The sequence below is a fragment of the Triticum aestivum genome, chromosome 7B (assembly GCF_018294505.1).
Source record: "Triticum aestivum cultivar Chinese Spring chromosome 7B, IWGSC CS RefSeq v2.1, whole genome shotgun sequence".
In the NCBI taxonomy this organism is placed as follows: domain Eukaryota; kingdom Viridiplantae; phylum Streptophyta; class Magnoliopsida; order Poales; family Poaceae; genus Triticum; species Triticum aestivum.
This window is the reverse complement of record NC_057813.1, coordinates 374,958,829-374,972,779: the sequence shown is the minus strand read 5'-3', so window position 1 is coordinate 374,972,779 and position 13,951 is coordinate 374,958,829.

Below are 13,951 nucleotides of genomic sequence, written 5' to 3'. Positions count from 1 at the left end.
CAACACTTAGACAAGCACTGGCCCGGGGGGGCTATAATAAAGATGACCCTCGAGAGAGCGACTCCCAAGGGAAAAGTAGGTGGTGGTGAGGCAAATGGTAAAACCAATGTTGGGCCTTGCTGGAGGAGTTTTATTCAAAGCGAACTGTCAAGGGGGTCCCATAAATCACCCGACCGCGTAAGGAACGCAAAATCCGGGAACATAACACCGGTATGACGGAAACTAGGGAGGCAAGAGTGGAACAAAACACCAGGCATAAGGCCGAGCCTTCCACCCTTTACCAAGTATATAGATGCATTAATAATAATATAAGATATATTGTGATATCCCAACCAAAATCCTGTCCACCATGGAGCAATCTTCAACTTCACCTACAACTAGCAACGCTATAAGAGGGCTGAGCAAAGCGGTAACATAGCCAAGCAACGGTTTGCATAAGAAAGGTGTCAAAGGTTAGAGGTTCATGGCCAAATGGGAGGCTTGATGAGCAAAAGATAGGTAACGCAGCATAGCGATAGAACGAAGCAACTAGCATAGAATGATAGTAGTGAGATCCAGGGTAGCGGTCATCTTGCCTGAAATCCCGCTAGGAAGAAGAACGAGTCCATGAAGAAGATGAACGGATGAAGCCGAACCAAGCGTAGACGAACGAATCCTCACGATCGCAACGAAACGGGAACCATCGAGAAGAAGCACACAACATAGTAAACACACCACCCATGAACAAGGCATGATGCACGAACAAGCATGATGCAAGACAAGACTACATGAAGCTACTTATGGCAAGAGATGATGCAAACAAGAGCAACACGACAAGACAAGTTTAAATGATGCCGGGAACAACATATAACAATTCGGGTAAGTCCTAATATGCATATTTCGAAATTGGTCCAGATCTGAATAAACCTTATGTTCAAGTTGTTAAACAGCAAGTTAAGATGCACCAAGATGATCTACACGAGATTCTAGTCAAGTTACATATAAAGTTCATTAGATTTGGAGCTACGGCCTAGAAGATATGAGCAAGACAAGATAAACATGGCATTGATGCAAAATGCACCCAAACATCAAGCAAACACCTCAAAACAAGGATGCAACATGATAATATGAAACTACATGCAATTCTAAGCAAGTTTCATATAAAGCACACTTAAAACGGAGCAACGGTTCAACACACACACTATACAAGTTATAGCAACAATCTGTCCGAAACAACAACTAGGCATATTGCAAGCATCAAAACAACATGCTACAGGACCTCAACAAGAAAACAAAAGGCATGGGCATGATGTACATGTAAAGCATAACAAAACATGAACACTGAGCTATCTCCGGAAATCACTAGAACATGCTCAAACACACATGGCAAGATTGCAAGTAATAACAATTCAGACTTTGCAGAAAATAACATCAGGTTGCAATGTTTAGAGCTATCAAACAACATGTTACAGGAACTTATCATGGCAAACAAAGGCATGGATTGAACCTACTAATTGCATAGAACAAAAGTCCCTTACTGACCATGAGCCAAAAAGGATCAGAAAATATGATAGCACCCATGTAAACATGGCAAGTTATATTACAGATTTAAACATGGCAGAAACAGAATTATGAAGGCATGTAGATGAGCTTGTGCAACTCACTACAGAGCAATACATGGCATGTCAAGGCAACCAACAGTAAGAAGACATGTTTGTGAAGCTAAGCATGGCAATAGCAAGTTCATAGGGTGCATGGAACACTAGCAACAATCATGGCAACAACTGAACTTAATGTTAACAGGCTGACAGCAACATTATCAAGCAACTTTGAAGCAAGATATGAACAATCTACAGCAGGCTATAAATGCAACCAGGGGCATGGATGGATAGAGCATGACATGTAGAACAAAACACATTTAGTGAACATCTCCAGATTATGCATAGAATGATTAGTAGCAACATGTTTACATAGCATCACCAAATAACAGATTCAGCCTAGCAAAACAGCAACAGCAAGTAGACTACTTAACAAGCTTGATTCACTCACCACAAGTCATTGCATGACAAGATAAACATAGCATCATAAAGAAGACATGTTTGTGAAACAAACCAAGGCAAGAACAAGTTCATAGCATGCACGGATAGACTACAACAACCTTGGCAAAATTGAATAACATGTAAACAATCTGCCAGGAAACATTTTGAAGCAAAACTAGAGCACCAAAATGACATGCTAGACTACTCCATAATTGCAAACAAGGGCATGAATGGATATAGGACAACCATATGTTCAAAACATCATTACTGAAGTATCTTAAAATATGCATGGATCTCTCTGTAGCAACATGTTTACATGGCATTAAAATAACAGCAGAACAGGGACTAAAATCAGCAACATCACGATGCCTAGTTTGCATGCTTGTGCTAGTCACCACATTGATCACAAAAATACATGGTAAGCACCTCTGTAAAGAAGACATGGCATAGTTCAACACACATGTAGAGATCAACCTCATAGGATGCACACATCAATCATGGCAAAAATGACAAATGAGCAAGTTCTGTTAATTCACAGCAGACAACATCATGAAGCACTCTTGTAACGATGATTTAGGCATCAAGATGACCTCAAATAAACATGATGCAACGAAATGAAATAAAGTACTCGTTGAGACGAACAACTTGACAGATTACACGCACAAAACGGAGCTACGGATGCAGAGATATGATGCGATGAACATGGCATGATAATGTCAGGGACTTGGTCATTTTACTGGAAAAAAACAGGACGGGCGCTAGATAACTATACGTCGCCCGGGGCGGGACTTCATGGATTCTCACCTAACGGGCCAGGCTCAGGTCAGAGAGGAGGAGGCCTGGCTTGGCGGGGCTGGGCCGGTGGATCTGCGCTGGGGCGAGAGCGACTGGGCCGCCGCGGGGGTGGCGAACGGAGGCGTCGTCCTCCAAGATCGGATCGGCCGCGAGCAGGACCAGGGGCGGCGGCGGCCAGTGGTCAACAGCGATGGGGAGGTGCTCCGGCAAGGGGCGGAGGCCGGGGAAGGCCGGAATGGGGAGATCCGGGGTCGGGGATCCCGGATCCGGCGAAGACCGGGGCGCGGAGGTCAGAGACGAGCTCGGCGGCGGGGATGGCTTACTCCGGCGATGGGGCCGGTGACCCTGTGCGAGAGAGAATGAGAGACGGGGTCAGGGAGAGAGAGGAGGAAGCCAGACGGGGGCGGCGCGAGCTGACGTGGTGGCATCGAGGCTTACCGGCGACAGGGACGGGAGGCAAGGCGGCGGGGCGCCAGACTCCGGCGACGGCGGCGTTGGTCCGGCGAAGCCCGTGGGGCGGGGCTGGAGGCGGCTCGGGTGGACGGAGGAGCCACGGGGCTCGGGCGCGGGGCTGCTGCGGGATGCGGCGGCATGACTCGAGCTTCGTGCGGGCCCGCGATGGGCTCTGTGGGCCGCGGCCGCGAGGGAAGGCTGGGTGGCGACGTGGCGGCTGCGGGTTGGCCGGGACGGCGGTGACGACGACGTGGCAGGCCGCGATTGGCCGGAGTGAGGTGGCTGGAGGCGGTGGACACGTCCGGCGGCGCACGGACATGTCCGGCGGGTGAGAGGGAGGCTAGGCTAGGGTTTCATCCGCGAAAATGGAAGGGGAGGGCCTTTATATTGGTAGAGGGAGCTAGGAGACTCCAAATGAGGAGCGGTTTTCGCCCACACGATCGTGATCGAACGACCGAGAGAATGGAGGGGAGTTAGATGGGTTTTGGGCCACTATGGAAGGGTGTTGGGCTGCAAGATGAAAGAGGCTTTTACGGTTACCCGGTTAACCGTTGGAGTATCAAACGGCCTCCAAATGGCACAAAACTTGACAGGCGGTCTACCGGTGCTATACCAAGGCCGCTTGGCAAGACTCGGTCCATTCGGAGAACGTTTAACACCCGCTCACAATGAGAGACAAAAGGGGAACACCGGAGGGCATAGGAGTGCCAGATTGCAAAACGGACAATGGGGAAAAGGCTCGGATGCATGAGACGAACGCGTATGCAATGCAATGCACATGATGACATGATAAAATGCAACACGCAAGCAAATGACATGGCAACAACGACGAATAACTGGCAGACACCTGGCACATCGGATCTGGGGCGTTACATCACCTGATGATCCTGAAGATGGAGGGATGCTGAAGTAGCGGATGGCGTGCGCTGCGGGAGACGATCTTCACGAGCCCCCAGGCCCAGGGGCCTCGGGAGGCCCCGGAGGTGCTGGCGGCTCCTCGCGGACCATCTCCATCTCCGCCAGGACTGCAGAATGCCTGACCGCCTGAGCCTCCAAGATGCTCCTCATGAGGTGCTGACGCGCCGCAGCCGCGTTCGGCAGGCCGTAAAGCATGCGAACATAGCTGTGAGGTGGGCCTTCACAGTGCCCCACGCATGAGGGCCAGAGGCGCTCCTGAGAGGCGGCTCTGTTGAGTCCTGGTATGTCTATGCAGACGCGCGGCCCACCATCCTTGCCTGGATGGGGAGCTACGGCGGGCAAGCGGCGGCTGCCACTCATGACTCTTGACTCCTGCAACTCCTGAATGATCTCGCTGATGAATTCCTGAGGGTTTGGTCCTCCTTGCCTTAATTCCTCATGAGGGAAATGTGCGTTGAAGCACGCCTCCAAGTGGTGCCCGAGCGCCTCCCTCGTAATCTTAGCAAAGTCGATGGCCCTCCAGGAGAGAGCCCCCGAGCCTTGCTCGAGGAGGGCGCCGGGAGCGCCTCCCTATGCGACAAATGGAGGTGCCCCCTGAAGGGCGCAGACCTTGAGGGGCCTGCCTCCCGAGGGGTCGGGCCAGGCGATGCCTTCTTCTTCTTAGGAGCAGCCTTGGGAGGCCTCCCGTTCCTGTGATCTGGGTCTTCAATTGACGTTGCCTGGAAGGCACGTTCCAGGGAACACACAGCGTCTCTTTCTTCACAGGGCACAGTGATGACCCCACCGCTCCCTGGCATCTTGAGGACATTGTAGCCATGATGGGTCACGGCCATGAACTTGGCCAAGGCTTGGTACCCGAGGACGGCATTGTACGGCAGGCGGATGTGGGCAACTCGAAGTCAATGAGCTCTGTGCGGTAGTTGTTGCGATTCCCGAAGGTGACAGGAAGGCGGACCTGCCCTATCGGAACCGTGGAACCATCGGTGACTCCTGAGAAGGGCTTGGTTGGCTGCAGCTGATTGTATGGCACTTGGAGATTGTTGAACGTTTTGACGGATAGGACATTGAGCCCTGCTCCGCCATCGATGAGGGTCCTGGTGACTTGCACGTTGCTGATGATCGGGGAACAAAGCATCGGGAGGACTCCTCCTATGGCCGCACACTTGAGTTGGTCTGCTGAGCTGAACGTGATAGCGCACGATCACCACCTGAGAGGGCGTGTGGCCTCAAGCTTGGGGAGGACTGCATTCACTTCGCGGGAAAACTGCTTGAAGATGCGCTGAGAGGCCGGGGCTTGTGCACCGCCCAGGATGCAAGCGATTGCGCGCGGCTCCTGGAAACCTCCTGCCCCTTCGTCCTGGTGATGGTCTTCATTCCTCCTTGGCTGTGGCGGCAGAGGACGGAGGCCCACATTGCCCTGTGGGCGATCCTCGCGAGTCTAATCTCTCCAACCCCCCTCGCGAGGTGGTTCCCTCCAACCTCCCTCGTGTGGCTGGTCCTGCCAGCGGTCCTCGCGAGGTCGGTCACGCCACCCTTGGAGAGGGCCACGGTCTTCCCATCGCCCTCCGCCTCTTCCTCCTCCTCGGCCATAGCCCCTGTCACTGCGGTCGGGGCGTCGGCTGGCACGCACATCTCACACGGCTCTGAGCTCTTGGCATTCGTTGGTGTTGTGGGTGTGGAGGTCGTGGTACATGCAGTACCGACTGCCCTTGGATGACTCAGGCTGATCCCTGCCTCGCTTGGTGTCGGGATCTGCTGCAAGCACGACAGCCCCCTTGTGCTTCACGTCCTTGGTCTTGGGCTTCTTCTCTTCTGGGTCAGCGGCTGGCAGCTCGAGGAGGGACAGGCGCCCTTCCTCAGCCCTTGCGCACTTTGTCGCCAGATTGAACAGCTCTAGGGAAGAGCACATGTGTTCATGCATCACGAGCTCCTCCTTCATCTTGACGTCACGCACGCCGTCGGAGAAGGCTGAGATGATGGCCTCCTCAGACACCTTGGGGATCTTAAGGCGAGCGCTGTTGAAGCGCTAGATGAACTTTTGCAGGGTCTCCCCTGGCTGCTGCTTGATGCGGCGCAAGTCGCTCATGGCCGGGGGCCGGTCGCGAGTGCCTTGGAAGTTGGCAATGAATCGGTTGCGCATCTCGTCCCAGGAGGATATCGTGCCAGGATCCAGGTTCAGGAGCCAGGTGCGGGCGCCGTCCTTGAGCGCCATGGGGAACCAGTTCGACATGACCTTCTCGTCTCCGTTGGCGGCTTCGATGCCCAGCTCGTAGAGCTGGAGGAACTCAGCAAGGGTCAGCCGTGCCATCATAGCGCGGGGGCAGGTCTGGCTTGAACTTGCCCGGCCAGGCCACGCTGCGCAGCTCGGCGGAGAAAGCACGACAGCCTTTAGTGGCCGCGGGAGCCCTTTGGTGACGGAGAGATTGATCTTGCGGGTAGCTGTGCGCTGCAGTGAGGTGCAGTGCGGGGTCTTGATGCGCCGGAGCAGGTATGCGCTCGTGCCGAGCCGGTGCGGGGAGGGATTTCTTGGTAGCTCTTCTCTTGCTGTGCTGGCGCCAGACGGAGTGGGTTCCGCCTAGGGGCCATGCGCCTTGGAGCCAAGGTGCCTTCTTGAGGGGGAGGCGGCTGAGGCGCCCCCGGAGCTTCGTCGTCCGTGCAGGGCGGTGCGCGGTGCAATGAGAGGGATGGTGCAGGGGAGGCCCCAGCGGTGCTGACGAGCTCGGTGATGCGGGTGAGCCACTCGTCGTAGAGGTCGTCGATGGGACGGTAGTGCACGAGCTCCCGCGCCAGGAGCAGCGCGGTGTGCGCGTCCGCAGGAGCGCGACGGGCGTGGGACGAGGAGCCGGCCGGAGTCAGCAATGGAGTGGCGGTGCGGCCTTCCCGCCACACCGATGGATGCAGGGACGACGCCTGGTGTTCCGGCACACCCCTACCTGGCGCGGCAAATGTAGGATTTCGGGTTCCGGCAGACCCTTGAGGTTCAAACACTGGGTGCGCGCGGAAATCACACCCTCATCCTACCCATGTTTCACCGCCTCACTAGGATCTAAACTACACGACGAACAACACAAGGGACTCAAGATTTATACTGGTTCAGGCCACCATTGTGGTGTAATACCCTACTCCAGTTCGTGGTGTGTGGATTGCCTCTAGGGCTGATGAGGAACAATACAAGGGAAGAACAGCCTCGCGAGGGTCTGTTCTTGGTTGGTGCGATGAACTACTAGGGGACTTCAGTCGCCTCTGTCTCTCTGTCTTCGGTGTGAATCCAATCTATTCCCCATGCACCTGCCTTGCCCTGTGGGTGGCTAGTCCTATTTATAGGCGAAGGCCCCGGGCCTCTTCCCAAATATTGAGCGGGAAGGGTGCCAACAATTGGCCAATTTGAAGGGGAACATCTAGTACACTCATCCTGACTAAAGTTGGTCCTCGCCTGCCAAAAGACCCCGACGATGACGCTGGCTTGGGCTCCACGATGACCTCCGTTCTGCTGTCCTGCTGGTCTTGGTCTTGTTGCACCGAAATGGTTGCCTTTGCTTGATACCCTTGCCTGCGCTTGCCCCCTTTGCACCAAAGGGGAAACAAGGACTCTGCGCAGGCCGGCGCCCGCCTGGCGCCCGCCTGGCCTTGGTCGTCATGGCTTGCGTCATGGGCACCTCATGAGGTACCCCGCCTTGATCACTCCGCCTCCTCGTGAGCCAGCCTGACGAGGCCGTGCCTGAGGAAGCCTCCTGTCGTCGCCCCGCGAGGCTTGGCCCCTCGCGAGGGTCTTGAGCATGTGTTGATGTAGATGGGCCGCGCAGGGCCACTCCTTGAGACACGCCACAGGCCGCGGGCAGGCAAGTCTGGGTACCCCCGTTCCCAGAACGCCGACAAAGTCCGTTACCGCCGTCCATGAGCACTTTGGTAAGCCGAAAGCCGTCCACAATTGGACTGAGCACCAAAGCGGCTGGTGCCCGGACTATTCTGAATTGCTGCTCGTCACTGGCATTGGAAGTTATGGCCGTGTCGTTCCAAGGGTTTATTGCTGTTACTTGGCAGACTTCGACAAGTCCGCGGAGTGGTCTCTTGCGCCTACTACCTGAGGCGAAAGTCTCGAAGATTGTCAATACTCTAGTGTTGTGTTCTGTGAGATGTTGCTCTGCGGTGTTTTTTATGAGGAGATCCTCACCGCTCTTGGCCATGTGCCAAGTATCCAGCATGCTCTAAGGCTGTGTGTTGGTGCTGTATCCGGTGTGGTGTGTATTTTGCATGGCCTATTGAGTCATCCTTACAAAACGGTTGCGCGCCCTATAGTGGGCTTCGATTTCTTCGTGATTGGATCGGGCAACCTACGAGGGTACACCCTTTTTGTTCGGATGAGGGGTTTAGCGAGAGCCAGTGGATCCCAAAAGGCTGCCTGATTTTTCCAGGCACTTTCCATCGCGCAGTACTTCTATACTATGATCGCCAAGTCATCAAAGTGATACGTGACAGTGATTTATGGCGTTAAGGAGTCCCTTGTTGATGCAATTTTTGTAGAATAATGAGATTGTGTCCTCATCGCAACTGTCTTTGACCTTGTCCTTGAAAAGGAGAAATCTGGCCCAAAAGTGATGTATTTTATCTTGGGACGGTTGTTTGATGCGGGAAAGATTGCTTGAGTCTGGGTAGGTGGGTGGATTTAAGTCCGAACCCTGATCCGATCTGTGACCCAGAGCTTGAGGAGTTTCCGAGCTTAATAGTTCGGGTTCCAGGATGTCAACCAATTTTTCTGACCCACAATCCGATTCTAAGTTCAGAGTTCGGGGCACGTCTTCCCGCGGGCAGGTATCCAGCTCGGTGAGCTTGGAAATCCAGACATATTTCGTCCTCAATATAGGGGAAGAGTTGCTACATTGCTCCTCCACCATCGCTATCTGATGGGTGATCAGCGGAGATTCAATCTCTCTCTGATCGGGTTTAAGCCCAATCCGATCATAGTCCGAAGCGACTCCCAAAGAGGCGATGCGATCCAGGAGCCTGTTTAGAGATGATAACTCTGTTGGATCCATCTGCTCGGTGTATTCTGAGCAGACATGGAGACGATCAAGACGAAGCCGCCCAGCCGGAGGGTTTGGCCTGAGGCCAGAGCTCCCCCGGAGGTGATGTTGTCCTTGATAACAAGGAGAGCCATCAACCCTATCTTCGACGTCATAGTGGAACTCTCAATGAAAGCACCAATGTCGGTGTCAAAACCGGCGGATCTCGGGTAGGGGGTCCCGAACTGTGCGTCTAAGGCTAATAGTAACAGGAGGCGGGGGACACAATGTTTACCCAGGTTCAGGCCCTCTCGATGGAGGTAATACCCTACTTCCTGCTTGATTGATCTTGATGATATGAGTATTACAAGAGTTGATCTACCACGATATCATAGAGGCTAAACCCTAGAAGCTAGCCTATGATTATGATTGTTCTTGTCCTATGGACTAAACCCTCCGGTTTATATAGACACTGGAGGGGTCTAGGGTTAGACAGAGTCGGTTACAGAGAAAGGAATCTTCATATCCGAATCGCCAAGCTTGCCTTCCACGCAAAGGAGAGTCCCATCCGGACACGAGACGAAGTCTTCTATCTTGTATCTTCATAGTCAAATAGTCCGGCATATGCATATAGTTCGGCTGTCTGAGGACCCCTTAATCCAGGAATCCCTCAGGGGGTACCCAGACTTGCCTGCCTGCGACCCAGGGCGTGGCTCCATCGACGGCCCGGTTTCTACATCGACAACTCAAGACCCTCGCGAGGGGCCGAGCCTCGCGAGGCAGGGGACACCAAGACCTCCAAAGGGAGCAGCTTCCTCAAACTTGCTCCCGAGGAGTGGAGATTTCTATGCAAGGCTCACCTTGTGAGGTTTGGGTGACGTGAGCCATGACGACCAAGGCCAGGTAGGCGCCAGCGGGCGTAGTGTACCAGTTTCCTCTTTGGTGCAAAGGAGGCAAGCAGCAGGCATAGAGTCTTGAGGAAGCAACCAAAGGTTTCCATTCTCATGCAACAAGACCAAGACCGCCATGACGGCAGGATGGAGGTCATCATCGAGCCCACCACGGCGTCACGACCAGATGCTTTTGCAGGCGAAGACCACTTTAGTTAAGATAATATGCACTAGTTGTCTCCCTTCAAATTTGGCCATTGTGGGATCCCTTCTCGCCTTCATTTGGGAAGAGGACCAAGGCCACTATAAATAGGACCTAGCCACCATCATGGACGAGGGATGACGGATCAAGTCGACCGAATCCATTCCACCCTCACCAGCTCACTTGAGCTCAAGAACACACTTCTGGAGGTTGTTCACCACTGTACTAGTTCATCCTCAGCCCCACGAGGCAAATCCACCACAAAGAAGGAGTAGGGTTTTACACCGCAAGGTGGCCCGAACCTGGGTAAACTATTGTGTCCCCCTTCCTTCGAGTTCGTCGTGCTAGGCTGTGAGATTTTCAAGGAGGCAGACTGGGGACATTGAGATCTCCACCCGCACTCCAGAGTTTGAACCCCTCAAGGGTTTGCGGAACCCGAAATCCGATAGTGATGTAGTATGACGATATGGTAATCTCCTCTGAATTTTTCAAGTGGCTTGACTTGGCACATGTTCATGCATGTAGTTGAATCAAAACCAACATAGCCTCCACGATATTTATGCTCATGGTGCTTATATCCTACTCATGCTTGTATTCAATGTTGATTATTCATAATGCATGTTCATGACCGTTTTCGCTCTCTATCTGGTCGCTTCTCAACCTATTTGCTAGCCTTCGCCTATACTAAGCGGGAAGATAGCTTGTGCATCAAAATCCTTAAACCAAAGTTATTCTAGATGAGTCCACTATATCTACCTATATGCGGTATTATCCCGCAGTTCCAAGTAAATTTGCATGTGCCATCTCTAAATTTCCAAATGAACATCTGTTTTGTGTGCCTAGACCGCTCATGGAGCAACAGGGGGTAGTCAGTATCTTACATGCTAAGCAGGTTTGTCGGAGTAAATGACCACGGATAGCCTTACCAGCTCCCCCTGGCTCTTCAAAAAAATATCGGGCCAACTGAGCCCTCAAACATCCAAGACGCAGGACCGCCTTCTCCTGGCCGGCTGTCCCACCGGTCTGCTGCTGGAAGGTGGCAAGGCTCTAAGATCTCTCTCGAAGAGGGCCGACTCCTAGCAGCCGGCCACCAGATGGCCGGTTCCTAGCAGACGGCCTGGCTTGCGCCCTCAAAGTTTGCACCCACATAACGGCAATGAGACGGGGCGTGGCTACAGTGAAGCCTGCCACTCCTGAATCCTGGAGCAAGCGTGGCCACAGTGCACCGTACGGGACGGCCACTCCCCATCCGGCGCGACACTATTGCCATGTCGACCATGACGTCACCCATGATATACTGTCAGTACAGCCTGCAGGCAGCGGGCCCCTCTTGCCAGAGTGATACCAGAAGGCGGCCAAGCTTCACCAGTCGGCCTGGGGGAAGGCCGGCTCCCAACAATCGGCCCACCCCCACCCTGGAAGTTTGTGCACCATTAAGCAGATAAGATGGGGTAAGGCTACAGTGACAGCCCGCCAGGCGGCGACACTGTAGCCATGCTTACCCCGATAAAGCCGTCATCACCAGGAGCAAGGCTACAGCAACCAGCAGCCGATAAGAGCCCCAGGCGGTGGGCCCAGCCTGTCGGCCAAGAGGCCGGCAGCCGGCGGGACCCACTAGTCGGCGGGCCCCAGCGGCCGGTGGAGAAGCCGGCGACTACAGACACTAACGGCCTAGACCCACATCCAGCCGGATTACCATTGTACCCCTGGGGGGGTAGGCCTATATAAACCCCCCAGGGGGCCCATGCAAAGTGTTGATATCGTAGAGTTTTAGACACCATATAGAGAGAAGAAGAGAGCTAGCCTTGCCCTTCTTCTTCCTCTAGCAAAACAGCTCAAGGAGCCGCTTGTAGCTACTTGTTTTGATCTAGTGATCATGCGGAGACCCCGTAGAGCAGGACTAGGGGTGTTATCTCCTAGGAGAGCCCCAAACCTGGGTAAGATTTGCCGGCGTGCATGTCTTCGCCTTATCCCGTTTCCAGGCACCGGCGATGTCTTACTGGCTCCCACAATGATATGCCACCCGTTGGCATATGTCGCACCTACCACCCAACATTTGGCGCCCACCGTGGGGCCAGGTGCACCGTCGTTCGGAGACCTGCTCTGGATGGGAACCCTTTTCCTCCCCAGCAAGCGTAGCCAGCCCGGCACGCCCGATGGTGCTTGCCTGACGTGCTACATGGCGTCGACGATGGCTATGCAGCAAGCTACCTTGCCGATCTCCTCGGCGAGGTCTACCTTCTCGACAAGCCTGCGTCCGACGCGTGCACAGATTGCCCCGACGCCACATCAGCCTCCTCGACCACCTCCATGTTGCTAGCGAGCCTACTGTAGACTTGGAGTCGGTCGGCTCCACCGACCCGATGCTTGTCGACTCCGACACGGCCTCGCTTTGACACCTTCCCCACCAACGTGGTGGTCATTGACGACCCTATTCCTCGAACCGACAGCAGCAGCAGCACCTTCACTGAGGTGCTGGTCATCAGTCACGGTAGCACCTCCGGCGAAAACATCCACAACACCCTGTAGACGATGCTACATGACCTGTCCGCCCCCATCCCTGCCGACACCGACGCCGACACGCTGGAGGCCCACTGCCTTGCCCTCATCGAGAACGGCAAGAAGATAGCCTCCATGAGATGCCTCACCGAGGCTTACCAACGCGAGGTCGATCGTGCCACCTCTGCCACGCCGCCTACCAGCGGACCCAGCTGGATAGGCGCCATCAAGAAGCATGGCGTGGCCATCGCCAGCAAGCTAGGTGTTGACCACAAAGTCTATGCCACACCACTCGAGAACCTGTGCGCCGCCCAGCCGGCCATAGACGAGCTGGACGGGCTGGACGGTGATGAGCTTCACTTCATGACCAGACGTGTCCAGCAGCTGATCGACGCGGCCATAGAGCGGCATGAAGCCCGCGCCCATGCTGAAAGTCCTCCCCCATGCCGAGAGCATGGCACGACATCCCGGACACCGACTGCAGGCGGCGCCCATGAGCTAAAAGACAAGGGGCCGCATGCTAGCCGCAGTCGGACCCGCCTCACCATCGAGCGTGACGCAGAAGGCCGCCCCTGAGCAGTAGAGCGACGAGGCAACCCGCCTCCTCCTCCACCTCGCGGGGAGAGATACCCCACCCCGCCGCCTTTCACGCACCCGACACTCAGCGACCGACTGGGCCGCCGTGAGGGAATCAGCGAGAATGATGCCCGCCATCGGATCGACCGCCTGGCCCAATCCCTGGCGCTGGAAGAAGAAGACGATGTCGGCCCACCCTCTTTCAGCCCCTGCATCCGCGACAAGCCCTTCCCCAAAGGGTTCTCGCTCCCAAGAGACACATCAAAATACAACGGCTCGGTGAAGCTGGAAGACTGGTTGATCGACCACTCCACTGCAGTCAGCATAGCATAGGGCAACAGGCGCATTGCCGTGAAGTACGTCCCCCTCATGCTTCAAGGCATGACACACAGCTGGCTGAATAGCCTCAAGCCCTGCAGCGTCAACAGCTGGCTAGATTTCACGGAAGTCTTCATCCGCAACTTCACCAGCACGTACAAGCGGCCTCCCAAGCCCTGCCAGCTCTCCTTGTGCGTCCAAGGCCCCAGCGAATCGACTCGCGACTACCTCACGCGCTAGGCCGAGCTGTGCAACTCCTGCAAAGGAGTGCACGAGGTGAAA